General features: G+C 39.3%; 1 long non-coding RNA gene across 5 annotated transcripts; it reads left to right on the plus strand.

The window, feature by feature from the left end:
* Window positions 1–1144: 1144 nt before the first annotated feature.
* Window positions 1145–27939, plus strand: LOC138174556 (uncharacterized). Of its 5 annotated transcripts, none has more exons than XR_011171768.1 (6): window positions 1151–1334; window positions 23106–23161; window positions 25208–25435; window positions 26227–26360; window positions 27425–27503; window positions 27597–27939. It is a non-coding gene; the product is annotated as an uncharacterized lncRNA (long non-coding RNA). The 5 variants fall into 5 exon arrangements; XR_011171769.1 differs by having other exon boundaries at window positions 27441–27503; XR_011171766.1 differs by lacking the exon at window positions 27425–27503 and having other exon boundaries at window positions 1145–1246.

Consider the following 27939-nt stretch of genomic DNA (forward strand, 5'->3'; position numbering starts at 1 on the left):
ACTTTACCACCATGTGCCTCAGTTTCCTCATCTGCAAAATGAAGAGGTCAGACTAACCTCTAATGTGCCTTCCTACTCTAAAGCTAACCTTATCTATGTTACTTTAAGCAAGTCACCATTCCTCTCTACGCCTCAGTCTGCTCCCATATAGAATGGGAAATTTAGATGAAATGATGTACAAGAAGCAGTCGGGGTGATGTAATAGAAAGAGAACTCTATTTGGAATCAGTGAATGCAGGTGCAAATCCTGACCTTGTATTATGACCTTGAGAAAGTCCCTTAGCATCTTTAGGTCTGTTTCTCATCTGAAAAATAAAGGGTTAGGGGCCCCTTCTAGCCCTAAATCTATGGTCCTCTGACCTTTCCCAGCTCTAAATCCTATGATCTTACAATAATATTTTCAAAAATATAAGAACTTGACCATACATGGGAAACTAAAGGTTAGCAAGTCACCTCTCTCAGGATCACAGAGTTAGAGCTGAGTTAGAAGTGACAGAGCCCAAGCATCTTGGTTTACAGATGAGGAAACTGAGGCAGCTTGCCTGAAATAGGGCAGGTCATAGGTGGTAGAGCCAAGATTCCAATGCAAATGCTCTCCCACCCAGCCTTCCCATAAGCGCAAAGCCCTGTGCCTCGGCTGAACCCCTTTGATTTTCTTTTCTTGCTTTCTTTGAGCCTCCCCATCTAATCCCTGAGACTCCTTTCTCCTCCCAGCTTCCTTGAGGTCGTGCTTAGAGGTTGTTCTGGATCCAGCCTCAGTGCCTGGGCCCGGAGTCAATCAGAAACAGGCCCTTTCCCTGAATTGAGATGCTTTTCATTTCCTTTGGCTTATGTGAATAATGAAATAGGAAAACAAACAAAGAAGATAGCTCCAGTATGTTAAAAGCTAAACCCTTGGCATGACGTTGTCTACCAGGCTGAGCACCACTGGCAGGCTGAATCCAGCGTGCAGGCAAGAGCTCTGTTCCTATTTGTTTAGAAGGGATTAGGCCCTGCCATCCCTCGGAGCGATGGAGAAGTGCTCCTCGTCCCCAAGGCCTCCTGCTATATTTATATGTGCAATGCCATATTATTTTTCCTGGTGTTATAGCAACAAGGAGTTCAGTGTTTACCAACCTATCAAGTTCTGACAGGCTGAGCTGCAGCCTTTGTTCATTTGCAGAGCCTGAGACCTGAGGAGCATGTGAGCCCATCTCTCTGGCTGAAAGGGCAGCTCTGGAGGGGAGCAAGCTGAGAAATCCAGGAGGTCAGTGAAACTCCCACAGGAGGGAAAGGATCAGGAGACATTCTGGCCACAATTATACCCAAAGAGAAAGAAGACCCTCGATAAGCAGGTAGAGCCAAATTCCTGCTCCTGTCTTCTAATCCCAAGGATTTTTTAATTTATATGGCCCTTTGGCATCTAGGGTCAGGGGTAGGCAAAAGTATTCTAGGGCCATAGATTTAGAGCTGAAAGGGACCTTAGGAATAATCTACCCACCCGCTACATTTTATAGATGAGGAAACTCAGGCCCAGAATTATGAGATATCTGGCCCAGAACCACACAGTAGTGGTAGAGTCAGAATTTGAACTCAGGACCAGGAAGAAACTTAGTAAACTTCCCTTGCACCATACTACACAAGGCGGGGGAGAGAACTATAGCTTTAGAACCACTCCCATTTTATATAATTGGGGTTTTTTTTCACTAAATGGAGACTATTCTGAAGACCTTCCAGGTCTTCCTCATTGGCTCTCCAGATAGATCAGTGCCAATTCCAAGGCTAAAGCTGTTAGATGAGAGAATGGCACAGTAAGGTCCAGATCTTGTTTGGAGAGCAAATTCTGTGGAAAATATACCTGCTGACTCCTGAAAATACCTCTTCAGAAGGTGATCCACAAGGGCCTAAGGTTGTCTTCCTTGGCCTGTGTAGAGCTCAGGCCCAGTTGCTTGAAATCCTGAAGATGGAAACCCAAGCCTGGCAGAAGGTGAATGATAAGGTGCTGCGGTGATACCCTCAGGATACCTTAATTACAATTGGAGGAGGTCATGAACAGTCTGGAAGCAGCATCTTAGATAATCAGTCATTCCATTGGAGCCTTTGAGCTTTAGACCAGGACAGTGACTAAGACCCAGCAAAATGGAATGGGAACTTGGAAGACTTCTTTCTTTTCCTCTGTTCTCTTCCTTCCTTTCTTTTTCCCTTCCTCCTCCTTCTCTTGCTTTCTTCCTTCCTCTTTTTCCCTTTCACCCCTTTGTTCCTTTTCTTCCTCTTTTTCTTCCTTCCTTCATCTCTCCCTCTCTTTCTTCATTCATTTTTCCTTCTTTCCTTCCTTTCCTCCTTCTTCCCTCCTCCTTTCCTTCCTTCTTTCCTTCCTGAATATTGGTGTTTCTGCAGCTTGATGGTTAACATGTTGCATTTAGCCATGGAAAGAATGTTCAAATTACATGACTTGTGTCGAGTATTTTAACAGAAAAAAAGATTTAATGGAAGTTTCTGCTTATACATGATAAAAATTCCCAGCAAACAATTCTTTTTTTTAGGTACAAGCTAGAGACTTGGTCATTTAAATTATTATAATGTGTTTATTGCCAGTATTGTGTTCAGTTCTTGGTAGCACAGTATAAGAAGGACATTGTTAAAATGAACAGTGTTCAGAGGAAGTCAATCAGCATGGTAAAGGACCTGAAACCCATGTCATAGAAGGAGTATTTGAAAGAATTAGTCATTGTTAGGCTGGGAAAAGACAGGAAGAACATGATCATTCTCTTTACCTATTTAGAGGTCTGTCATGTGTCAAAGGAATTAGCCTGTTCTTCTTGTCCCCACAGGCAAATCTCTGAGGAATGGCCATAAGAAAAAAGCCTCAGTCCTCTCTGTGAGTTCTTTTGCTATCAGAAGATGAGTAGTATTTTCATGAATCCTCTGGAACTGTGGTTGACCATTGTGTTGAATAGAATTCCCAAGTCTTTCAAAGTTGGTTGTCCTTATAATATTTATGTTATTATATAAATCATTCTCCTAGTCCTGCTCACTTCATTTTGCATCAGTTCTTACAAATCTCAGGTTTTTCTGGAACCATCTCCTTCATCATTCCTTAGAGTACAATAGTGTCTCCATCACATGCATATACCATAACTTTTCAGTCATTTGTTAATTGATGGGTTTCCAATTCTTTGCCACCATGAAAAAAGCTGCTATAAAAGCTTTTGTACATATTGATACTTTTTCCTCTTTCTTTGATTTCTTTGGGGTATAGACCTAGCAGTGGTAGGCATATTTTGATAGCTTATTTGGGAACAGTTGCCAATTGCTTCCCAGAATGGCTGGACCACCAACAGTGCATTAATGTACCTATTTTCCTGCAACACCTCCAGCATTTGTAATTTCCTTTTTTTTGGTCAAATTTGTCATTCTGATGGGTATGAGGTGGTACTCAGAGTTGTTGTCATTTTTATCACTCTAATTATTAGTGATTTGGAGCATTTTTTAATATGGCTATTGATAGAATAGATGTCTTTCACTGAAAACCTGCCTATTCGTAACCTTTGGTCATTTATCGCTTGGGGAATAACTCTTATTCTTACACATTTGTCCCTTTTATTTCATGATTCCCTCTATCTCCTTTTTTAGTCATGAACTCTTCTTCTATCTAGATATCTTACAGTTAATTTTTTCTATCTTTTTTCTAATTTGTTTATGATATCATCCTTCCTGTCAAAATCATGTACTCATTGGGAGCTTGCCTTCATATATACCATGTGAAGTATTGATCTCTACCAAGTTTCTGCCAGACTGTTTTCCAATTTTCCCAAAAGATTCTGACAGTTCTTATCCTAATAGCAGAAACCTTACACTGGGCTACAATGCTCATTTATTTCTGTATGTTGAGTACCTAATCTGTTCCATCAATCAACCTCTCTACTTCTTACAAAGTCCCCGATTGTTTTGATGATCATGGCTTTGTAATGTAGTTTGAAATATGTCATTGCTAAGCCCCCTTCCTTCTCATTTTTTCCTATTGGTTCCCTTGACACTCTTAGCCTTTTGGCCCTCCAGATCGATTTTGGTGGGTTTTTTGTGGGGTTTTTTTTCAGTTTTTTCAGTTCTACAAAGTTTGTTTGGTATGGCGCTAAAGAGTAAATCAATTTAGGTAGTATTGTCATTTGTATTATATTGGATCAACCTATCTATGAGTGATTAATATTTTTCCAGTTATTTAGATTTGTCTTTGTGTCAAAAGTATTTGGTACTTTTCTTTGTATGTTTACCATGTGTCTTGACGGTTAGACTACAAAGGATTTTATGCTATCTATAGTTATTTTAAATGGAATGTTTCCTTCTATCTCTCCCTGCTAGATTTTGTAGATAATATAAAGGAATGTGTATGATTTCTATAGAATTATTTTTTACTTTGCTGAAACTATTTGTTTCAATTAGTTTTTTTAGTTGACTCTCTAGAGTTCCTTAAGTAAATTATCATATCATCTATAAAAAGTGATAAATTTATTTCTCTTTGTCAATGCTTATTCTCTTAGCTTCTTATCTTATTGTTGTATTTCTTAAATTATGCCATTTCTAGCATTATATTGAGAAGTAATGGTGATAATAGACATATGTGCTTCATCCTTGATTTTATTGAAAAAGGACTGAAGTCTATTTTTCTAATGTTTTGTCTGGTACCATGATTGCTATTCTTGCATATTTTTCTTACTTCAGCTGAAGCATAATTGATCATACTCCAGTCCTTATTTTAACTGTTTCTTATATAAAACATTTTATTGGATTGTAACTTCCAATCCATTCTTCTACCTTCTTCCATTTTCTGAGTTAGTTCACATTCATATTTATGGTTATGATTGTTAATTGTGTTTCCTCCCATCCTATTTTCCCATGCCCTCTTTAAGAATTTGTTTTTCTTCTGATTAATCCTTCCCTTACTGTGTCTTTCCCTTTACCCCTTTCCCTCCTACTTTCCTGATCTGTGAAATGTATTTCTCTACCCAAATCTATGTGTGTATGTTCTCTCCTTTGACGAGTTCAGATGGGAGCAAAGTTCAAGTGTTGACCACTTCACCCTCTCACCTCTTCCACCGTGTGTATACACTTCTACTTGCTCCATTTAATTGTGTGAAATAATTTTCCCATTCTTCCTTTTCTTTTCCAATGAAATCCTCTTCTCCTTCCTTTCCATTAACCTTAAAAATCATCAAAGCATAACAGAGTCCCTATGAGCCTCTCTGTTTAATTAGACTCCTTCTGACTCCTGATAATGATAGAATTCCAAAGGAATATATTTCCTCATATAAGAATGTAAACGGTTCCTCCTTGTTTAATTTATTGTCACTGTTTGATCTTATTTAACATTTCAGTCTTCTCTTGATACCTCTGTTTGATTCCAGATTTCTACACAACTCTGATCTCTTTCATCAGGAAAGTTTGGAAGGGCTCTGTTTCATTGAAGGCACTTTTCCCACATGTACAATGAGATTCAATTGTGCTGTGTAAGATATCCTTGTCTGTAAGCCTCAATCTTTTGTCTCCTAGAATATCGTATTCCAGTCTCTCCCCTTCTTTATTATAATGGCTGCTAAATCATGTGTGATACTGATGATATTTCCTCAGTACGCTAACAGTTGAATTATTTTTCCTTTGACCTGAAAGCTCTGGAGTTTCTTTCAGGAGATTACTGATGAATTCTTTCAGTTTCTACTTTGTCTTCTACTTCTAAAAGATCTGGGCAGTTTTTTATGATTCCCTAAAATATCATGTCTCTGCTCTTTTTTTTATTATGACTTCCCAGCAGTGGAATGATTCTTAAGGTATCTCTCCTCAATCTGTTTCCCAGGCCAGTTGTCTTTGTTATGAGATACTTAACATTTTCTTCTATTTTTCCCATGTGCAATTTTAAGTGACATACATGACATTCCATCTCTTATCCCCATGGCCGCTCCCTACTCCTAGAATGTCTTCCCTCATAACCTCTCCCTATTAGATTCTTTAGGCTCTTTCATGACAGTCCATGATCTTCCCTACAAATTTTCCTCACCCCCCCTACTCATTGCTAGTGCCTTTATGTCAAAATGCTTTACATATTTATGCATTTTCCATTTACTTATTCCTCCATAAGGTTGAGACTATTTAATTCCTGCCTTTGTAGCCCTCAGTGTCTTAGTACCTAACCCAGGAGTGGGGAACCTGTGGTCTCAAGGTCACCTGTGGCCCTCTAGGCTCTCAAGTGTGTCCCTTTGACTGAATCCAAAACATTGAAATCCAAATCCTAATCTTCATCCAAAAATCCAAACTTCAGAAATTGGATTCAATGAATTATCAGTTGAGATAATCCTTGCAAACTACTTAGCACCGAGTATGGCTCATAGTAGGTGCTATATTAATATTACCTACGACTATAATTCTTATTCCCTGGCCACCCAAATTCAATGGGATTGTGCTTGCTGATGAAATCAGATCACTCTTATTATCTGGAACTTATTTTACATCTTTCCACCTTTTCCAACAACAATTTATTAATTGCCTTCTATGTGCAAGGCACTCTGCTAGAGGCAGGGATGTAAGGAGACAAAAATGAAAACAGTTTTTCCTTTAAGGAAGTTACATTATAGGTTTGTAGCTTTGGCATTAACCTCACTCTGCATATCCAATTAGTTCCCACATCTTGTCAATTCTGTCTTTACAACCTCTTGAGCTTTCCCCTTCTCTCTATTCACTTATCCCCCTCCCCCCCCCCCCCCCCGTTTTTCACCACCCCTAACCTGGACTATAGAAAAAAAAAAAAAAAAAAAAACCTCCTAACTCCTCTTCCTTCCTCAAATCTTTCCCCATTTCAATCCATCCTTCCCATAACTGTCAAAGGCATTTTCATAAACTGAGGCCCAATCATGTCACCTCTTCCCTACTCAATAAACTCCCTATTGACTTTAGGATCAACTATTACTTTATCATTATGTAATCCTTTGTAAATTTCTATTTTTTTAGAAATGCCCAATTCTTTCTAAATTTGTTTAGTTTTTACAGTATTTAGAATCATTAGTTCAGTAGTAAGGATAAGGACTAACCCACTAGTTCTAATCCTTGCGATTCAGAGTTACTTGCCAAAGTGAAATACTTTTCTTTTGCTGCTCCATCCTTTAAAAAAAAACCTTCCCTTGAAATGACTCTCTTATTCAAGTGATCCTGTATCTTTCTTCCTTTTTCCTGCTACAAAGAATCCCCGATATTTGCAGCTTCCATTTCCCCATTCCCACACCTCTCAACCCTCTTCATCCTGGTTTCTCATCCTCCAAAGTAACCACCTTCTCAAAGAAATCTCTCAATGGCTATATCCAATGGTCTTTTCTCAGTCTTTATTCTCTTTGAATTTTCTATAGTTCTTGACATTCTTAATCATCTTTTCCCTAAGAATTAGCTCCTTTTCCCTTGCTCCCATAGGTTCAGTTATCATCACCACACAATGAACATAGGAGAGAGAGAAAGAGGGAGAGAGAGACAGAGAAACAGAGATAGAGAGAAAAAGGGACAGAGAAAGAGAGAGCAAGAAAGAGAGAGAAGAGAGAGAGATGAAGAAAGAAAAGAGACAGAGACAAAGAGAGGAAGAGAAAGAAGAGAAAGACAGAGACAAAGAGACAGAGAGAGAGAGAGATTTTTATATAGCCAACCCCAAAGATTCCCCTGAATTCTAATCATATATCACCTACTGCCAGATAGACATCTCTACATATACATCCCCTGGCATGTCAAATTCAGCATGTACTTTCTCTTCTTCCAAATCTCTAGGTGGCACAGTGGGTAGAGGGTGGGGGTTGGAATTCAACAAAGAGCTAAGTTCAAATCCAGCCTCAGACACTTAATAGTTATTTGATACTAAGCTAATCAGTTAACCATGTTCTGCCTCAGCTTCTCATGTATAAAATGGGGCTAATATAGCACCTCTTGTTGTGCTTTGGGGTTGGCTACATAATATATATATATATATATATATATATAAATCTGTGTGTGTGTGTCTCTGTCTTTCTCTTCCTCTGTCTCTGTCTCTCTCTGTCTCTCTCTCTGTCTCTCTCTCTCTCTGTCTCTCTCTCTGTCTCTCTCTCTCTCTCTGTCTCTCTCTGTGTCTCTCTGTCTCTCTGTCTCTCTCTCTGTCTCTCTCTCTCTCTCTCTCACTGCTCAGTAGCTCAGTCATGTCCAGTCCTTCCTGACCCCCATGGGCCATAGCCTCCCAGGCCCTTCTATTCTCTAGTATCTCTCAAATTCTGTCCAATTTCACATTTATTATTTCCATAATACTATCTCTCCATCTCATCCTCTGCCATCCCCTTTTCATTTTGCCTTCAATCTTTCCCACATCACAGTCCTTTCCAACCCTGTGTTCTCATTATGTGGCCAAAATATTTCAAATTCAGTTCTGGTATTTGCCCTCCCAATGAACAGACTGAGTTTAAGTATTGACTGATTGGATATCTTTGATGCCCAAAGGGCTCTCCAAAGTATTCTCCAGCACCACTTCCCAGGGCTTTTATGAGATCAGATGACATCATATTTGTAAAACACTTAGCACAGGGTCTTCTAGTCAGCCAGGCTGGGTTTAGGTTAGGGTTCAAACCCTTCCTCTTGTCAGTTATCTAATCTAACTAAGGGGCCCAGGACCTCCCTACAACTTGAACTCACAAGACCATCTGTAATCCTAAATATATCCCTCTTATGGTGGATAATCAGTAACCTACACTCAGGGAAGAAATACAAAAAAGAAGGGCTAGGTGGAAGTCTGAGATACTGTTTCAGATTCACCCAGGTGGAACAAATGCTTCAGTCATCATGTGCTCTTCCTAATGTGGCAGCTTGGGAGCAGAAAAAGACAAAATGATATTCCTCTATGATATAGGAAGGTGTAAAGTGGGTGCCATATAAACACTTACTGAAAGGTTAAAGGAAGAGATAGAAAGGGACAGTCACTCCATTTATGAAGGTCCACTGAGTGACCAGCTCATTCTACCTAGAGACTGAGAGGATCATTTTCTCAGTTCCAAAGTTTCCAGGGAATAAGTCATATATGGCCAGAAGAAACAGGGAAATTGTCATCCCCAAATTACAGATTTTTTTAATTGAGGTGTAACACTTTCAATAAGTCTGTATAGCTGCATAATTTAATTTTAAAAATAATAAGCAATGTTTTTTTATCTTTACATCATAATCACTGCCCTTCCCTGCAATTAATTTCTTTGGCAATTGGCTAGGATTTTCGAAGTACACTTTCATGTCATCTGCAAATAGGAATAAGTTCATTTCCTCTGTCTATTGAAATAATCACGTGATTTTCATCTTTGTTGGTTTTATTATTATGTGAATTAGTTTCCTATTGTTAAATCATCTTGGATCCCTGGTAGGAATCCAACTTGGTCATAGCAAATTATTTCTGGATATAATACTGGATTCTCTTTGTAACGATTTTATTTAAAATGTTTTCATTCGCACCTATCCTGATAGGCAGCTGCTGATGCTTTTCTTCTTCTTCTTTATCTCTCCAGGTTTAGACTATATTTATCTCCAAAAAGGAAGCATGGAAGATTATTTTCATCTCTATTTTTGACAATAATTTTTGTAGCAGAGCTATTAATTTGCTACTTTAAATGTTTGATTGGGTTCATTTTTAATTCTGTCTAGCTGAGGATACACACACACACCCACACACACAGAGTTCATCAGTTAAAATTATAGGTTCCTCAATGATTTTTCAAAGAGTGCATTGAGATCTCCATTTCTTATTGTGTTATGCTGAGTATTTTATATTTCATAAATACTCTTTCATTTCCTTCAAATTTTTTATTTTCATGATTGTAATTGTATGTAGTAGGATTTTTTTTATCATTTAAAAAAATTCCTCTGCTTTGAATTTGTGTTGTTCGTGAGTCTGGAGTAATTTGAGTTTCTCCTCTCTTTCTCTTGATCAGGTTTTCTAATGATTTTTTTAAAGAAAACTAACAAAATTGGTAAACCATTAGATAACCTGATCAAGAAAGAGAAGAAACTCAAATTACAAAAAAAGAGACAAATTCACAACATAGAGGAATTAAGAAATATCTCAAAAACTTCTATATACAATTATACTAAGCAGCCCTGCTGCTGCACACTCAGGAATCCTGAGTCTTTCCATCTAGCCTGTAGCTGACTTGTCTTGTAGGTTTTGTCTCTCCCAATCAGAGTGTGACCTTGAGAGCAGGGATTATCTTGCATTTTCTATCTGTATTACCAGCACTTAAGCTTGTGACAAATGCTTTTGCAGTCACTCCTTCTCAGAACCCTTCTCTGAGCATTGTGCTGGAGATTCAGCCTCTGCTCTTTCACAACTAGACTTCAAGGAACCAGCCTAAGTTCTAACATCACAGACTCATTGGCACATCAGAGAACTGGAATATGTGATTGGTGGAAAAGGGGTCAATATTGTGGGAGTAAGTAATAAATCAATGAAACTTGCAAAAGACATTAAACAGGAAAATAATACAGTGGAGAAAGTTCTTCCTGAATTATGCAATCTACTGTGACCCAGAGATTTGTTCAGAAAAAAAAAGTAGTCAAGATTCTATCATTTTATTTTGCCAAAAAAAAACCAAGCAAAAATATGATGCAGTAGAAAAGAGCATTTTACTTGCAGTAAGTAGGGCCTTAGATTTGACTTCCTCTCCAACATTTATGAACTATGGGGCCATATTCAAGTTATTTAATCCTTCTGTGCCTCAATTTCCCCACCTGCAAAATGAGGATGATAGTTTACAGTTTAAACAAAAGTGTATTTAAAATGTTTTGTAAACCTTAAAGAAATATATAAATGCCATCTATCATTTTCATTGTTGTCCATTTTATTTCATGTGCTTTTTACTTGTTGCTACCTTTTCAAAACTCTTACCGAGCTGCCTTGACCCTAGAACCTGGTGTGGGGGAACCAAACCAAGAGAATTTTCTATCTTGAAAATGCAAGTCAAGTTATGAATTTGATGATAGTGTTCATTAGCACTCCTTGGGTGTCTCTCCTAGCGCCTTATTGTTTCCAAGTTTAACTTGAGGCATCTAATTTGCCTTTTCCATTATTTGGTTTCTTGCCCATTATTGTCACCAAGTCCAGGGCACCAAAAAGCACAAGATGCTGACCATTACTTATGCACCTCCTGCAAGTAGAAGAGTCAACAGGGGTCAACATGCATTTATTAGGCACTCACTATGCGCCAGCCATTGTAATAACTCTGGCATGACAAAAAATAGCAAAAACATTATCCCGGCTCTCAAGAATCTGACATTTTAATGGCGGGGGGGGGGGAACAATATGCAAACAATATGTAAATAGTTATCTGTACACTGTTGTCCAGAGTAAATTGGAGGTAATCTCAGAGGGAAGGCATTACACTAGCACTGAGGGTAACCAGGAATGGCTTCTTGCAGAAGGTAGAATTTTGGCTGATATTTGAAGGAAACCAGGGATGTCAATGGGTGGGAAGGAGAAGGAAGAACTGAGCCTAGCATTTAGTCAATTAGTAAGGATAATTAGATAACTAAGGGAGCTATCAGATGACCTGCAGCTTCTTCCAATACAGTCATACACCAACTGAACTGTACAGTCATCTTTCCTCTTTTATTCTCTTCCTGGTGTAGCAGTAGCTTCATGGGTTTGATCACAGGACACCAGACTTGCCGTCGAGGCTCTGAGTCTTGTGTTTCTACATTTACTGGTAGCTAACTCAGCCTGCAATTGGTTTTCTCCAGAAATTTTCATGTGCTTATTGTGACTGGAGCCTATTGACCTTGCCTAAGATTATCCCTGAATTATTCACCAGAAGAAGAAAAAAGACATGAAGCAAGGAGTGCATTAAAAGATGTGCATTTTCAAATACTCCTTAATGGCCCTGATATGATGCTCCAAGACATTCTGGCTTTTCTTTAAGAGTGACTTCCCCACAGAAGAATCTTAGACAACTTGAAAAAATAACACAATTCCAAAGGCTGGGTCACCAATGTATATCTAATGACTATATGACTATGTTTTGGCCAACATTCCCTTCTATCACCATCTTCCATTGGTCCTTTTCAAAAATGAAGGATGAACAGCAATCGTCAAAAACATTAACAATTCAGAGCTTGAAAGAGCCACTTTATTATATGTAGCTTGGAATGGTCCTTTGTCTTTGTGTGGCTTAGCTACTTCAGTCTGAGCTGAGTTTCCAAATAAATACATGATTGTATGGTGGTCTGTATGTTGAAGGGACTTCTTAAAGCCTTTATAAAGCCCAACACCAATGCAGTTTCCCTCTGCTTCAGGCCAGCTTGGTAATTCCAAAGATCTATGTCTATGAACCTCAATTAGTCCTAAGAGACAAATAAACACAGCCCTGACTCTTCTCACCCTCCCCCCTATTCCCCTCAAACACTAGCTTTAATGAGAACAACATGCTTTCATTCGTGTTCCTTATGCATCCAAATGCCATTGCCCAGGCAAGGATGCGCGATTTTGGAGGGAGGGGTTTTGTGGTTGATTATTTTTGTTTTTAGCTTTCAAGGTTTTATTGATTCATGGGTGGTTTTCCATTGTTGTTTTGTGCTCACTAGGTCTTAAAAAAAAGTAAAGGAAAGTTTATAAAAAGACTGCAAATATAAAACAAGGAGCAAAAGAAATCAAATAAAAGAGAAACCTCTTTATTCCAAAAACTATGCTGATTTCTCCTAATAAAATACAAGCTCCATGAAGCCAGGGTCTGTTTCATTTTTGCTTTTATATTTCCAACAGCTACTCTAATGCTGTGTCAGGGATATAATAAATGTTTCTTTAACTTTATTTTATTTAGTCTAATTATGTCCTCAGAGAAGCAATATGGTATAGTAGATAGAATGTTGTACTTGGAGTCAGCAAGACTTGAATTCAAATCCTGCCTCTCTCTTACTAGGCATTTGACTTGAACAAATTACTTAACCTGAAACTCAGTTTACTCATCTATAAAATGAGAGTAATAAGAATCACTATCATTAATATGGCACCTGGTATAGTTTAGAGCATTGTGCTAAGCACTGCACAAATATGACTTCAATTTATCTTCACAAAAACCCCGAGAGATAAGTGTCATCATTATCTATATTTTATATTTGGGGAAACTGGGGTAGAAGTTAATGATTTACCCAAGTAAATGCCAATGGGTGGGAAGGAGCCGATATTAGCTCCTAGATCACAGAACTGTGGATTAAATGAGAAATACTGTAGTTAATCCACCTTAAAAAGCCCAAAAATCTATATTATTTTTAGAAATAAAAGATTTTTTAAAAAATTATACATAGACTTGGATTCTAACTTTGACTCTGCTATTGACTGTGTAACCTTTAGCAAGTCACTTAGCTCCCATAGGCCTCAGTTCCTCACTTCTCAAATTCAAGGGTTAGTCTAAGTTATCTCAAAGGATCTTGTAATTCTGATAGAGACATGTGATAGTGCATGAGGGACAGATCTGGACTGAAGGAGACCTGGGTTCAAATACTGCCTCAGACATGAATTTGTGACCTTGCAAAAGTAACCTGACCTCTCTGTGCCCCAGTTTCCTCATTCTTAAAATGGAGACAATAATACTTGTACTTACAAGGTTGTTGTAAAGCTCTAGTGAGATAATCCACGAAAGGTACTTTGCAAAACTTTAAACGCCATGCAATGTCTCATTGGGGACATTCTATGAGTCTACTGTTTTCCAATGGTACCAGCTCAGGTAAATTCTTATGAAATCAATTTACATTAGTTTTTCCATAAGAAGAAAACAGAAAATTGAAAATACTAAAGATACATGCAAAGCTAATTTGGTCACAAATAGAGCAAGGATAGACTCCCCGTGGACAATTGATGTACAGCATCATCAAACTCATAACTTGCTTTGCATTTTCATGCTTAGAAAAATCTATTTTAACTTGGCTACTACAGAGTGGTATCTAAATATCTTTACAAGAGTTTAGAAAGGATAGAAACAAGTCATCTCTCTCTCTCTCTCTCTCACACACACACACATACACACATTTGAGGATAGTAGGCTACTACTTGTCCCCATTTGACAGATGAGGAAACTTAGGCTCAGAAAATGTAAGTGACATCTCTGGTGACACAGCTAGCAAATGTTCGATATGTGGTTGATAATAATCATAACTAATATTTATATGATGATTTAAGGTTTCAAAGTACTTCAAAATACTCTTTTTTATGCTTACAACAACAATGCGAGGTAGATGCTATAATTATCCTTATTTTACAGATGGGGAAATTGAGGCAGTGCCTTGTCCCCAGATAGTGAGTGTCTAAGGTTGGATTTGAGCTCAGGTGTCCCTGACTCCATGTGTTACGTCTCCAAGTCTCTGGTGACTTCAACTCCAGTGCTCGTACCTCTACACTATTTCTTTTGTTCATCTTTATTTTTTGTATTTAGACAAAAAGGAGAAATGCAGAGCTGCTTTTTTTGCTGAACCAATCTCTGCCTCAAAATGGAGTGCACAACTTAGGAGGAACTTTCTCCACAAAATACTTTTTCTGATTAATGCCTTTTGAAAGTTTCACTCATTTGTCGTTGCTGTTCATCATTCTCAAAGACCAAAGACATCACAAGTGTGATTTCTTGAATTGCACATCAATTGGTCTCCAGTGAGTCAGAGCTGTGCAAAGTCATAAGTCTCTCTCTATATGATCCTGATCTCCTTTTTGCTAATCACATATTCTAATTCTCTGATGTCTTTATGACCATAGTTCCTAGGCTGGCCCCTAGTTGTGGCAACTAGTTGTGAAGGAGAGGAGGCTGGGTCCCCAGTACCATGCTGAGAGAGAAGTTTTAAGAATGATTGAGTGAGGGGCGGCCAGGTGGCTCAGCCAGTAAGAGCACCGGCTCCAGTGTTGGGATGACCTGGATCAAATCCGGGCTTGGATACTCAGCACCACACCCAGAAATAACTGGCCGTGTAACCTTGAGCAAGTTACTTAACCCCGATTGCTTTAAAAAAAAAATGATTGAGTGAAACAAAGAAAAACATCTGTCACAAGCTTGCTGTGTGCCCTTCACTGTACCAAGAATTGAAGATACAAAGAGAAAAACAAAGGCAGTCCTACTCTGAAGAATCTCATACTCTAATTGAGAGAGAGAACACATATAGGACAGTGGAGCTATGGGGCAGATGGAAAGATAGAGAATTCCTAAGGGGCAGCCAGGAGGGTGCAAGATTCAAAGATCCTCAGGTTGTGTCCATGTGCCACAGACCTCTGCTTCTCTTCATCTTTTTTTTTCACTTTCTACTGATACATAAAACTAACCTCTGTTGTTTTTTTTTTTCAAAAGAGACTAATAAACTTGGTAAGCCATTAAATAACCTGATCAAGAAAGAGAAGAAATGCAAATTACCAATTAAAAGAAACACAAGACAAATTCACAAGAAAGGAAATTATTTTTAAAAATAAAAAATTACACATAATTAATTCTACCTAATTATTTATATATATATAATCATAATCAGCACAACGGAGAATTTAAATAAAATTGATAAATATTTATAAGCAGAAAATATCTCAGCTGCTAAAGTAAGAGTAATGTTAGTTCACTGTCTGAAAAATCTTTGAGAAAGGTCTAATTCAACTACAAAGCAGGAGCTGGGGGAGAGCCTTAGCCTGGAACTTGAAGCCCCTTTGAGTTCAAAGTGAACTGAATCAAACAATTAAATAGCAAATTAATACCTAGACTACAAAATTATTTTTGAAAATAAAGAAAAAGCAAGTTTTCTTTATGAGGAAAATATTTTGATACCCCAAAATGCTAAAAGACAAAGAGAAAAAAAGAGAACTCTAGACAATTGAGCGAATGAATGTTGGCAAAAAAAAAAAAAAAAACATTTTCAATGAAATCCTTACAAGGAAAATGTAACACTATAGACACAAATAATTCATTATTACCAAGCTGGATTCCTACCAAGTATACAAGATGGTTTAACAATAGAAAAACTATTAGCATGATTAATAATAAAAGCCACAAAGATAAAAATCATATGACTATTTCAATAGAAAGAGAGAAAATAAATATTCCTATTTGCAGATGGCATGACGGTGTACTTAGAAAACCCTTAAGAACTACTGAGAAAACTTGTTGAAAGGAGAAGGGATGATTATAATCTAAAGATAAAAAGTATTGCTTATATTTTTCAAAAAAAATTAAGGTATACAGACCACTTGAACATGGAATTATCACCAAAGTGCAAGGAAACTTGGTTTTAAAAAAAAATTAGGATCTGAAAATTGTGTCATTCTCTTTGTGCTTTTTTTTGCAGTTTTTAAAATGTCCAAAGTATAATTTTGCCCCATGATCACAAAATGCAACCCTTCTTTTTCAATACTATAGGCCAGTGCAAAGACAGAAGTTATTGACTGACAGTCTCAGATGTGCAAGTTTCCCAGTTTCCTGTTTTCCTTCTAATTTGGAGCGCATTGATTTGTTTGTGCAAAGACTTTTTAATTTAACATAATCAAAACCATCAATTTTATATCAAGTATTGTTATCTGTCTCTTGTTTGGAAATAAACTCTTCCCTTATCCATAGGTGACTCTATGGTCAATTCCCAGTACCAGCAAAAGCCTCTGAATCCCAGAACATCTGGGAGGTCAGGAAGTGGAGGGAGCGGTTCTGACTGAGGAGAACACCTTTGTTCTCTCCCTTTCTACAAAATACTATGACCCCAGACCATAATCTCATCATCATCATCATCATCATCATCATCATCATCATTATAAATATTTCTATGGGGCTTTAACATGGCAATATACATTAAAGATATTGTATCATCCAAGCTTTGCAAAGATCAGTCATTCCCCAATTAGTAGGCATCCCCTCAATTTCCAATTCTTTGCCACCAAAAAGAGCTGCTATAAATATATTTATGGAGAGATCCTTTCCCCTTTTCTTTTATCTCTTTGGGACACAGACCTAATGAGTGGTATTGCTGAATCAGAGGGTATGAAGAGCTTTATAGCCCTTTTGGCACAATTCCGAATTGTTTTTCAGAATGAGTGGATTAGTTGACAATTCCACCAACAATGCATTAGTGTCCCAACTTTTCCAAATGCACTCTAGCAGTTGTCATTTTCCTTTTCTCTCATGTTAGCCAATCTAACAGGTGTGATGTAAAATCTCAGAGCTGTTTTAATTGGCATTTCTCTACTCAGTACTGATTTGCAATATTTTTTTCATGTGAGTATTGATAGGTTGTGTGTGTGTGTGTGTATGTGTTAAGTGTCTGAGGCTGGATCCGAACTCAGGTCTTCCTGATTCCAGGGCTGGCACTCTACTCACTGTGCCACCTAGCTGCCCCTCACTGCACCACCTAGCTGCCCCAGGATTGTTTTTTTAAGCCTCTCCTGGGAGAGAACAGACATTTTAAAAGTGCACAGGATCCAAAGGACAGGGGTATTCATGTTAATAACAGCTAACAATTAAATTTTGCTCTCCCAGCAACCCAAAGGCAGAGATATAATATCCTGTCACTTGAAGGCAAGCTGAGTGTGTTTATGATCTGAGAGCAAAGGAGTGTTTTCCTACCGGGAACAAGTCAGAACAGCAAATATTTCATCATCTCCTAGCTGCTTTCTAATATTGCCTTTGCCAAACATTCAGATAGCAGCATTGTCCTGGAAACAGGAGCCCTAGTTGAGTGGGAAGTGAGTGCTGGACAATCTGCCTGGAGTTCATTCATCAGCAAGGTCCTGTAGGTGGAGACCTTGCCACAGCATCCAGGAATGCACAGAGGGAAGGCCCAGTCCAAACAGCTGCAGAGTCCAAAAGAAGGGAAATGGGGGCTGCAATCCTGCTTCACCTCCACAGATGGGAGGGAAAAACATTCACTTACCCAAAGAAAATATCCCCATCCCCAAAGGAAAGAGGCAAAAAGCAAAGTGTCAACTCTTGGATTATATATCAGCTGTTAACATTCAGGAAATCTGAGAAAGCAATCGGAGCAGCATCCAAACACACACACACACACACACACACACACACACACACACACACCAGCCATATTTACAGATGAGGAAACTGAGACCAAAAGAGAGAAAGATATTCACCTAAGATAAATCAGCACTATTATCTATTTGGCAGACGATCCTAGGTACCCATAATAACTCTTTCAGCCTAGTATGGAAGACTGTGAAATAGTTCACATCTCTCCAAATTCTTCCTGTATTGTATTTTAATTATTTTTGCTTGAAATATTATGCCTATTGGACAACTATGGAACCCTAAGCTTTTTCCTCTTCAGAAGATAAGGAAATTCTGGAATACAGCTAAATCACAGAGAGGTATTGAATTAAAGGGCAGGGAGAAAAGGTGTTAATTCTCACACTTGGGAAGAAAGGAGTGATTTTGTTGTTGACTTTTACAAGGAAGCCTTCAGGGAAATAGTGTATTTGCTGAGTGAGAGCAGAATGAAGACAAAAATGCATCTTTCCCCCAGATACTTGATCTATGGAAAGGCTTCCTAGCTTTAGGGGAGGATTGAGGAGGAGGGAGGGAGGTCTATGAGTTTTAAGTTTTAATTTAAAGGAAGTCTCACTTTCAGAGGAAAACCACTGGCAGGGTGAATGAGGCAGCTCTGACTTCCTCCAGTTTGGCAGCAGGGTAAGGATCCTCCAGAAGCCAGTCACTGTGGTTTGCCTCACTCCCTGATAATGACAGCTCCTGCTTCAACCCCCGCCCACGGAAAAGAAAAATCAGGACTCTAAAAATAAGAAGGAAGAAAAGAAGACCCATGTTCTTGTCAATGCCAGGAACTGGGAGGTTTGGACGGGTGCCATGAGATACCCTATTATTTATTGCCCATTTCCACCCCAAAGGAAGCCAGAATAAAGACCTGCCAAAGAAAAAGGGGGGAGGGGGGAAGTAAAGGAAAACAATGAGTGGAAGAGAGGGAGGGAAATACAGACAGAGATAATGAAAGAGGAGGGAGGGAGGGAGAAAGGGAGGGAAAGAGAAAGGAAGGAAGGAAGGAAGGAAGGAAGGAAGGAAGGAAGGAAGGAAGGAAGGAAGGAAGGAAGGAAGGAAGGAAGGAAGGAAGGAAGGAAGGAAGGAAGGAAGGAAGGAAGGAAGGAATGGCAAACCAGGAACTGGGGCTATAAATACAAAAAGTAAAGCACTCCCTGCCCATGAAGAGTTTCTCTTCTATAGGATGAGACAACAGATACCTGGGTAGGCACTGCCAAAATCTCTACCCAACATATACAAACGTGGAGATCTAAGCAGCTGGTGATTTTGAGAAGCTTCATATAGAAAGTGACACCAGAGTTGAGTCTTGAAGGAGATTCCTCAGTCAAAAAGCTGTAGCTAAGGAGGGATATTTTCTAGGCAAAGAGACAAGCCAGTGCAGAGGCACAGAGCTGGAAGGTGGAGTTAAGGCAATGATGAATAGTAAGAAGCCCAATTTGATGGGAATGTTGAGCAAATGAAGAAAAATAATGTGTAATAAGACTGCAGAGGCAGGGTAGGAGTGAGTGGAGAAGGACTTTAAATGGAAAATAAGTGGAACTGATGCTTTCTTCTAGAACTAAAGGAACCCCTGGAGTCACTGAGTGGGGAATGATGTGATCAGACGGGCACTTTAGGAAAGTCTCTTTGGCAGCTGTGTGAAGGGTGGATTGGAGTACAGGGTGAAGCATGGAGACCCTTTATAAAGCTATTGCAATAGTCTAGGTGAGAGGTGATAAGGGTCTGAATTAAGGTTATGGCTGTATGAGAGGAGAGAAGGTGATGAGTGGGATAGATGAAATAGAGGTAGGAATAAGATTTTTGTTGCTGGGAGTGTGAAGGGAGTGGGAAAGGGGATAGAGATGATGCCAACATTGTCAACCTGGTTTACTTGAAGAATGGTGGTGCCCTGGACAGTAACAGGGAAGTTGTGGTGATGGAGGAGGGTGTTACCAAGGTCCTACACCCTTGGCCTTGGCCTGACAGCGACATCCCTTTGAGGGTGTGAGCTGTATTGCTCATCTGTCACTCACTACTTCCACTATGGCTAATGATCTCCCAACACCTGTTTCTCTCCCCATCCATGTATTATTCCATCATTGACCACTTAGGAACAATTTTTCCCCAACTTTCATCTCCCACTCTCTCATTCTCATCTTCTCCAACCCTACTCCTCCCATATAGCACTCTAGCTCTGCCCAGCCCTACCACTATGCCCTCTGAAATTCCTGTTCTATAGTGAACAAAATCTCCATTTTGGATGTCTCTCTCATGCTCCATCTATCTGCTAGCACTCAATGAGACATGGCTCTCTCCCCTGCTCCCAGATGATGCTACATCCCTGGCCATCCTCTCCAGCACCAGCTATACTTTCCACTTACAACCCCCTCCCCCCAACACAGTGGCCCTAATGGGGTAGTCAGTATATTACTTGTCCCTTATTGTCACTTCCAAACTTTTTCCTTAGCATTATCACTATACAATCAGTACCTTATAGTGGATAGAATCTTGGGCTTGGAATCAGGAAAACCTAGACTCAAATGTGACTTCAGACACAATAGCTTATGTGATTCTGGAAAAATCACTTAACCAATCTGGAACAGAGATTTCTCATTCATAAAATAATAGGTTAGAACCAATAGCCTCTAAGGTCCCTACTAGACATTTGTCCCAGAGACATCCAAAATCCAACAGAACTAAGACACCTTATACCTTAATACACTTTATTTCATTGAGAAAATTAAGGTCTTTTGCTGTAAATTCCCTTGTCCCCTTCTTTTTATTTCAAAACCCCTTGACATCATCCACTACTCTGTCTTCCTGTCTCCTAATATATGACAATGAAATGACTCTTCATGTCAAGGCCAACCCTTTCAATGCACCTTTGATCATATTTTGATCATTTTGATTGATCAAAAAGATGATCGATGCACCTTTGATCATCCTATCTTTCCCAATAGATTATTCCAATCATCTTCTCACTCTTTTCTCTAATCTTTAGTCTCTGCCTATCTACTGACTCCTTCCTTCTACCTACACACACTTTCACGTGTACCCTAGCCTTTTAAAAAGCTCTCACTAAAGTTTTCCCCCATCTCCTCAAGCTATTGTCTTATAGCTCTCCTCCTCTTATGGACTAAACTCCTTGAGAAATAGCCCTACACTCTTGGCCTCCACATTCTTTCCTCTCACTCCTTATCTCTTTGCAGTCTGGCTACTGACTTCATCATTCAAATGGAACTACTCTCTCCAAAGTTACCAGTGCTCTCAGTTGCCATATCTAGTTACCTTTTTTTATCCTCATGCTTTCAACATATCTGCTTCATTTGACATTAGTGGCCCCTCTTCTCCTGGATATTCTCCCCTTCTCTGGGTTTTTGTGATGTTACTGTTTCCTGCCTCTCCTCCTGTCTGATCTCTTCTCAGTCTCCATTTTTGCTTCATCACCCATAATATACCTTTCTATGGTGAGTATTCCCCAAAACTATATCGTGGGTTTCCTTCTCTTCTTTCCCTACATCTACCACTTGATGACCTCATCAGTTCCACTTGATTTAATTTTCTTCTGTATGCAGATGAAGTCTTGCCTACTGGTCATTTCAAACTGGATTTTCCAGAGACACCCCAGACTCAACATAACCAAAACACAACTTATTAGCTTTCCACCAAACCCACCCTTCTTCCAAACTCCCCACTTGGTACCACCATTCTCCCAGTTTCTCCTGGCATATATCCTGACTCCCCATTCTTCTTCACCCCATATATCCAATTAGTTGCCAAATATTCTTGTTTTTACCTCCATGACATGTTTTCCATCCACCCCCTTCTTCCTATTCACACAGTCACCTCCTTGGTCCAGACCTTCATCACCTCTCATCCAGATTACTGTAACCTGATTAGTTTCCCTGCTTCAAGTCCTTCTTACACTCTAGTTCATCTTCCAGAAGGGAGAATAGGTATTTAGTAAGTGCTTACTATGTGTCCAGCACTGTGCTAAGTACCTTTAAAATAAGATCTCATTTGATCCTCACAACAACCCTGGAAAAGAAGTGCTATCCCCACTTTACAGTCAAAGGAAGTGAGGCAGATAAAGAAGTGACTTGCCCATGATCACACTTTAGTGAGTGTCTACAGACAAATTTGAACTCAGGTCTTCATAAATCCAGACCTAGGGCTCTAGCACTCTGACATCCCCTAACTGCCAAAGAAATTTTCCTTAATCATGGACATGACTGTGCGATCCCCTTTCTTAATAAACTCCTTTGGCTCCCTATTGCCTCTGGATTACAAGATAAGTTACCATAGTTTGTTTTTAAAGCCCCTCACAGCCTAGCCCCAAAAAGGGAATGATGACAATCATTTCAGTTCTTCACTTTGTATTAATTTTCAGAGTTTCTTTCAAAATGAAGTTGGATTTTCAGGTTAGACTTTCCAAATTAGTCATTTTAAATTGTATGCCCCATATGAAACATCCACTTTCCTTCCGATTGTTTTGTTCTCTTTTTCCTGTTAACTCCATGGAATATGTGAGAAGATGGAATATTCTTTCACCCACCCACTCCAAGAAAACCTCTTGTCCCAACATCTGATTTGGGCAAAATGAAGGTCATTGAAGGTTCGATCAGTCTTGGACATGGGAAGAAAACTTTTGGGGAAGTAGGGGAATAAATGGTATTGGGGGATGGAAACGATATACCAATTCCCCCAGTCAAGGTAATATAGTCAAAGAAACTAATAGGTAGATTACAAAAGAAATGAGGTCTATGTGAGTAGTATGGATGTGGTATCCTTAGAATAGAGGTGCCAAGTGATGCAGGGGAGCTAGGTGGTGCCACAATGAATAAAGCATTGGACCTGGAGTCAGGAAGACTCATCTTCCTGAGTTCAAGTCTGGCCCCAAAAACTTACCAGATGTGGGACCCTGTTTGCCTCAGTTTCCTCATATGTAAAATGGTTGGAGAATAAAATGGCAAGCCACTCCAGTATCTTTGCCAAGAAAACCCCAAATGCAGTCATGAAGAATCAGACATGACTGAAAAATTACCAAACAACAAGAAGTGACACACAATGTGGGCTCATCTATGATTGTGTCTTTTTTCTTATTTTGCTTTTCAACAGATCTGGATCTGGACTGCTTTCCTTATTGGGACATGAGCCCAGACAGCTTGTCGGAGGTGCATATGATCTGCAGATCCATAGGATGAGTTTTGACTGCTGGCCTCCAAGCCCTGAGCAAACAACCTCAAAGGCTTATTATCCTTTGAGGAGCTTCACACCTCTTTGGGTTTTCTCTGAGTTTGTTTATTTCTTTAAAAATTAAAATTTTAAAGCTATCAAAGAATCAAAATATGCCAAAGAATCTCTATAATATTTGCAAAAGCTGTTAGGCATAAACTTGACTCTGCCTGAGTCCTACTGTTCCTGGTGAGGAGTTCATTCAGTCCTGATCAGGCCTTTTGGTCCTTGTGCTGAGTTCGTTTGACCTTCACCATTCCTAATATTCCTAGCAAAGAATTCGTTTGCATCTCCATTTAGATGGGTTTAGACTTCCTATGGGATTTGCAGGCAATTAGGGGAATGTGGGGTATCCTGTGTGTTTCAGGGAGTCTTTGGAAACCTTTATCCAGACTTCCACTGGCTGTCCTATACATTTCAGGAATCCTTGGTGATTTGGGGCACTATTGCATTACAGGAATGCAGAGGAATTTCTCCCACATAGTTCCCCTATCTCTTTTGAGACCAGACTTTCTCTCTTCATTGGACCTGTAAGAATCAGAAAAAGAGGACATGGAGAGAGATAACTTAAGGCTTTTATTTCCTTCTCTCTATTTTTTTCAGTTTGTTCATGGCTTCATGAGCCTCAAGACAAGCATCTAGGTCAAGCATTCATAAAAATGTTGTAAATGACATCATTAGATTTTTATAAACATGAACTTAGAAGTAAATGTGATTTCATTCCCAGACCCACCAGCCATGATAGACCTGGAATATCATGGAAAACTGTGAATTTCCACATAGTTGGGCTTTGCTAGGACTCTTTAGTACAAGGCTTTCAAAGGACTGAGTTTCCTCAAGGCACTAAAGTACTCTTTGGGATTCCTGACAAACACACTGAAAAAGATCTAGTGGATTTTCTGGGAAAAGCACATTTTTAATCTAGAAGAGAGTGTGAAAAAAATCACAGAAAAAAAATTGATAAAAACCTGTTGATATAATCAAACAATAACGTATATATGGTAGAGGTCCTAAAGTGTTCATATAGTAAAGAAAGTGCCAAGTTGAGTCTATGCCTTGTTATCCCTTTACAAATTAGGAAGAAGCTGGAACTGGATAAAGATGAAACTGAAAAGACATCTGGTTATTGCCTGGCTGAAAATTAGCCATGCCCTCCGAGGCCTTTATAAAACTCATGCTGGCAGCCCTGGAAACAGTCTAGGAAGTCCAGAAAGGAAGCGATTGAAATGTGACCCCTGCACCTCTAGCAGAGGGCACTGGGGGACAGGGGGAAAAGGATTTCTTCAGTTATTTGCCTTGTATATGAGCTACTCAGTCAGTAAGAAATAGAGCACTTAGCAGAGAGAAAAAGAGAAACCCTGGGGAAGGAAGAAATTTCATGGAACATGATTCAAGGGACCATGGATTCAGGAGATAATTAGCAGTGAAAATTGGGCATTAAGCTTAGGAAAGGAGCAGGCCAGGAAAGAGCCATGTGAGCAACCTGCTCAGTCAAGATTCTGTACCCTTCAACATGAGGACACCACGAGAAGGGAAAAGACTTCAGAGTCCTGCAGTACCAGAAGTATGAGATTCCCTGACCACACATGTGGCCCATGCATATGTGCCTTACTAACAATGCACTGTAAGCTTGTGTTCTTCCTTACTGAGGTTGTATGAATTTGGGGACAATGTACTTCCAAGTTAATAAGGAAAGTTGTTTTAGCTACTGTTCTTGCTATGCTATCCCAGTAAATACCTAGTAAGTAGTAGTTATCTAGTACTGTCTACTGGTTAACAAAGGTAAGTCCTCCAATGGGAGCTTGTACACTATAGTTTTGACATAAACACATAGTGTGCCAAGGTATTATTAGCCACCACTTACAAGAATAAGCCCATGAATGTTAGTATTAAAATGGAGGTAGTCCCAGAACTATTGACCATTACAGATGAGAAAATTGGAACCAAGAGAGGTCAAGTCTAATATTTAATATCCTGTTTTCCAGAATGCTTGAATGGAACCTGAAGGTCCATTTCATTTCTGGAGGAAACCTGGACATGAGGCAAATTCTGAATTTCCCTGTGGAAACACTGAATGAAGATGTGAGCCAAAGAAAATTACTTGGCTAGAAAGACCACAGTTTAAACCCAGTCCATGGGAGTCTAGAACCTCTATCTGAGGCCACCAGTAAAGAAAACAAAATCTCTTTTCCTACCAGCCCATTGAAATTTAGGTACATATCCCCTGATTTAAACCTTGACCTTGACCCTATGTCAACATCAAAATGTTATTAAGTGAAATGCTAATCTGCTATATTTTTTGAGCCCCTGGGTACCTGGGATACCTTCACAATGCATGGCTGCATTGACAGGGATTTTTCTCATATTTCATTCAGGATGATTTATGGACAAATCTACCAAACTATGAAGTGTATAGCTGATTTACTGGTGAGGAAACCAATGGTCTAAGAGGAAAAAATGCCTACGGTCATAAAATTAGAAAGGAGCAGAATCAAGATTCAAATCTAGGTCTTCTGATTCCAAATCATGGACTTGAACAATTAGAGCTGCCCCTTAAAAAAAGATAAGTGAGAGTGTTCTTCCCTCCCTTCTTTGCAGAAGTAGGTGATTATGTAATCTTTAGAGGCGAAAATCTTTAGAGATCCTTCTTGCTTGTTTTGGTAGCACTTACCAAATAAATACTTCATGGTGAAGAAAAAAAACCTAGATATTTACAAGTGGATAGGTTGAGTCCAGAGATCATGGATAACCGCTCTTGGAGAGTTTTGAGGAATAGCTACACAGCCACTTGTCAGGTATGTTGTAATAGAGATAATTCATCAACAGACAATCAGAAGTATCCTGGAGATAACTGATACCAATGGGAGCATTTACTCTTTGGGAATTGGCAAATGCCATAAAAATCAAGGCTTTATTTATTGCTTTGTTGATTTCTAGACTTAAGAAAATGAAGAAAATGCAGATTCAACTTTAAAGTGTGTCACGCAGACATATTTTTTCACAGAAATTTACCTCCACATCTCTGCAAGGAACTCTCCCTTCCAATGAACTGCAGCCTCTCCAGAGACCTGTACAGATCATGAAGTCAACCAAACTTCTGGGCTTCAAATACATTTTAATCCTTCTTCACTAAAACAGGTAAAGGTCTGTGGTTGTTGCAAAGTGTATCAAACATTTCTCTGAATTCCGCTATGGCTTTCTGGCTGAACCAATTATACTTGGTGCTTATCATCTGTAGCCTTGGGGGCTGGGGGGAGGAGGGGGGGGAGGGAGGGAGGGAGGGGGGGAGGGGGGGAGGGAGGGAGGGAGGGAAGGAGGGAGGGAGGGAGAGAGGGAGAGAGGGAGAGAGGAAGGAAGACAGAGAGACAGAGACAGAGACAGAGAGAGAATACATAGAATGATAGATGAAGAATATTTATTATCAAGCTCTTGCTATGTACCACTGTACTAAGCCCTGGAGATAATAATATAAGTAGGCATGACAGTGCCTGTCCTCAAGGTGCTTACATTCTAATGGGATAAGACTACATATAAAGGTGTCCTGAAGGATTGTATCTATAGTAAGGAGACTGGGTGAAGCATTGTACAGGTCTGTGCCCTGGCAATATAAGAAAAAACCTCATCTTTCAGAACTTGGGGAGTCATAGGTATAATTCATAAAGAAGGGTTATGACCAGGAGTCTGTGGGTATTGTGGCCCGAGTTCTAAGAAGAACAAGGAAAAGTTCATCTGTAGGAGATAGGGGAGCTGAGGACGAAGTCCAAGGTTTGTATGCTTAGCTGACTTTTCCCATGAATATGTTCTATCCCCCCAACTCTCCTTGAGAGAAGAGACCATTCAACCAATCATCTGTCACTCACAGTACTGAATTCAATACCTTACATAAAGAAAACATGTGGTGAATATTTGCTCATTCATTGACTTATTAATCTTTGTAACATCGTTCAAATTTGGAAACCACATCTCTGTAACCTCCTACAAAAACCAGAGTGTCTCTATATGCTCTAGAACGCTGTCAAGCACACGGTTATTTTTTTTTTCTTTGATGGTGTGCCACCTAGAATTCTCCCAGAGGAGTTTGGGTGGGTGGGGGAAGGGATCTATGAGCAGGAAAGGCAATCATGGGATGGGGGCTCAAGCTAACTGCAGAGAGATTTTAGATTTTAATGATTTGATAATATATTTCGAACCATACCTACTAGGCTTCATTGAAACTAGATGCTGCCATATGCAGGACTGTGAATGGAAGGCATGTTGTGAGGGGGAGGAGGTTACTGACAGGTAACTGCAGCACCATCTGGTGGCCAGTCAACATTCTATCATCCCCCTCAACTGGTTAAATGATTGACAAATCATGTGACCATTTTCTTTCAGGAGTGTGATCCTGGTCAAGAGTCCTGCCTGGACCTTATTTTCCTCATTTATAAAATAAAAGGTTGAAATAGAGACGTATTTGTCTCACTTTCTGCTGAGGTCCCTCCCAGACTTAAATCTATGATCCTGTGATCTTATGAGCCATCTCACTGCCCTTACTGTCTTATGACCTAGGTTCAAATGTTGTCTCTGATACTTATTAGCTCCATGACAATGGGCAAGTAACTCAACCTCTTCATCTGTAAAATGGGTCTTATGGCAAGAAGACTCCAGCATCCACTTCATCGTGTTGTTTCAAGGTTCAAGTAAGATAATAAACATAAAGGACTTTGCCAATTGAAAA

Source organism: Petaurus breviceps, unplaced genomic scaffold (genome assembly GCF_028583685.1).
Source record: "Petaurus breviceps papuanus isolate PSGF00001 unplaced genomic scaffold, PetGlider_PUasm1.0 689, whole genome shotgun sequence".
NCBI lineage: Eukaryota > Metazoa > Chordata > Mammalia > Diprotodontia > Petauridae > Petaurus > Petaurus breviceps.